Source organism: Canis lupus, chromosome 27 (assembly GCF_011100685.1).
Source record: "Canis lupus familiaris isolate Mischka breed German Shepherd chromosome 27, alternate assembly UU_Cfam_GSD_1.0, whole genome shotgun sequence".
Classification (NCBI taxonomy): Eukaryota; Metazoa; Chordata; class Mammalia; order Carnivora; family Canidae; genus Canis; species Canis lupus.
The window spans coordinates 11,487,776-11,490,386 of NC_049248.1; the positions used below are offsets into that span (position 1 = coordinate 11,487,776).

General features: G+C 38.7%; 1 non-coding gene across 1 annotated transcript; it reads right to left on the reverse strand.

Annotated features, from left to right (window-relative positions):
• Nucleotides 1-2,218: 2,218 nt before the first annotated feature.
• LOC119866498 lies at nt 2,219-2,350 on the reverse strand. Its single transcript, XR_005380243.1, has one exon. It is a non-coding gene; the product is annotated as a small nucleolar RNA SNORA22 (small nucleolar RNA).
• Between the last annotated feature and the right edge of the window lie 261 nt (nt 2,351-2,611).

A 2,611-nucleotide genomic window follows, 5' to 3' on the forward strand; every position in this document is an offset into this window, starting at 1 on the left:
TGAATACTACTGATCTCTACTACTCTCTACGGCTCATCTCTATTCAAACCCTAAACCTGTCAAGTGTTACCTTGTCTCCTTCTCTTCCCTTATCCCACAGATCCAAAAAACTAAACCCTGATGATTCTATTTCTTAAGAAGTTTTTAAATCTGTGTCTTTTTCCCATTCCCAGTAGAACACCATATTGTTTTACTGGCATTTAACTAGGGTAGCCTCCAATTTTGCTCCTCCAATATAGTACAGAGGGAATAATTTTTTTTTTCTAAATACCAATTCTTTTTGCTCTTCCTCCCACTTAAAACCTTTCACTGGTTCCCCCACTGCCTTCTAGATAAAGTCCACACTTTTAATACAAAGCCCGTGGTTACTTCCCCGAGTTCATTTCCTGGCACCAACTCTCTCCAACCCCCTAACACCATGACCACTGCAACTACCCAGGTAAACACACAGTCTAAACTGCAATCACACACACTGCTTCCAGTTCCTCAAACACCAAGCTTTCTGGGTCTGCTCACCCCCATTCCCAACCTTTGGTCACCTTATGTGAACCACTCTATTGGTTTCAGCTTAGATGTCATTCCTCCAGTGAAGATTTCCTTGGTCTGCCAAGAGAGGGTCACATGTCCTCTCAAAGGGCTTCAATTTCCTATTTGCTTACAGGTCTCATGACACTAAGCTTCTTATTTCACAATTTCATTCCAAGCTCCTAGTCCACAGTATGTTGTTGATAATATTTCTTGAATAACTGAAATACTTGGCAAATGAGAGTAAAATTCCAGTTAACCTGACTGTGATCCTTATATTTATCTCACTATCTCTCATATGACATAGTTATTTATTTGTTGAATAAATAGGTATACGTTTTCCATCACACATAAGTCTTGCAGTCTATACCCATCAGCTGCCTTTATTGTCTTTGTTCAATACAGAAAATTTTCTCTTAATTTCAGGCCCAAGTTTTTGTTTTTGTTTTTCCTACGGAGTCATTTTAATAAGAATCACCAAAAAATGTAGTTTGCACTTGAAATGTCCTTTTAAAAGATTCAAACAACATGTTTAAGGCATCACTGATGTAATCTGATTTTTTTTTCACATATTTTCTTTTTTGAAAAAAAATGTGGTGGAAGGGACACCTGGGTGGCTCAGTGGTTGACCGTTTGCCTTTGGCTTAGGACATAATCCCTGAGTCCTAAGATGGTGTCCCACATCTGGCTCCCTATGCAGAGCCTGCTTTTCCCTCTATCTATGTCTCTGTCTCTCTGTGTCTCTCATGAATAAATAAAATCTTTTTTAAAAAATGGTGGTGAAGGGGGATCCCTGGGTGGCTCAGCGGTTTAGCACCTGCCTTTGGCCCAGGGCGCGATCCTGGAGTCCCGGGATAGAGTCCCACGTCAGGCTCCCGGCATGGAGCCTGCTTCTCCCTCCTCCTGTGTCTCTGCCTCTCTCTCTCTCTCTCTCTCTCTCTCTGATAAATAAATAAATAAATCTTTAAAAAAAATGGTGGTGGAAAAAGAAAGACATAGCATTAGCTTTACTATCTTAACCTTTTTTGTTTGTTTTATGAGGAATGTTTAATAGGTAGATAACATATGCTTATCTAACTTGCATTTCTGGATCGCTGCACCTAAAGCAAAACACCCTATTCATTGGGCAAAAATGGTTTGTTTTATGTGTGTATACTTCAGTACAATTAGTTTTTTTTTAAAAAAAAAAAAAGCCAGAATACACTTGTTTCATATTCTGATGACACCTAGCACATGAGGAAGTATCTTATACTTTTTTTCATATCAGGATGAGTGGCCCATCATGTAAAACATGACCTCTGATTAACCTGCATCAGTCTCAGATTTCTGTTTCACTTCCATGATCTTGACCATGAAGAGGTCAATAGGTTCATTTTGATTTTTACTGGCCAAAGTGGAGTCCAGCATATCCTCTGTTAAGATATCAGCAAGTTCAGCATGAGCACAAGTAGAAGTGTTCTGACCACATCTGTAAGTGTTTTTTTCTTGTTCTTCTTTTTGCTTATGTAGACTTAATGTGCCTTTTCCTTGGAAGCTTCAGATCCCTCTCTTATCATTCAAGATGAAGACCTAATAATACACACACAATTACAAAACCACCCCCATGCTGGAGTTCTTTGATTGGACACTACTATAGTTTGAGTTAAAGATAGTTTTTGAAGGGATATTCTGGATCGATACAATTAAGTTAATATAATGTGTTGACTTTCTGAATGCTTTCAAAAGGATAAACAGTCTATTCAATGCAGAGGTAAAAAACACACATTGCTCTATCCCAGTGTCAAAGCCAAGGGAACCATTAAAGCCATCTAACTGTTCTAAGTGTACAGTTCAGTAGCATTAAGTATATTCACACTGTGGTGCTATGAATTTCTAGAACTTTTCCATCCTGCAACACTGAAACTGGATACCCATTAAATATTTACCTCCCTCCTCCTCCAGCCCTTGACATCCACCTTTTTATTTTCTGTTTTTGTGCTTTGGACTACTCTAGTTACTTCATATGAGTGGGATCATTATAGCATTTGTCCTTTTGTCACTTGCTCATTTCAGTCATCATAATATCCTCAAGGCTCATCCGTGTTGT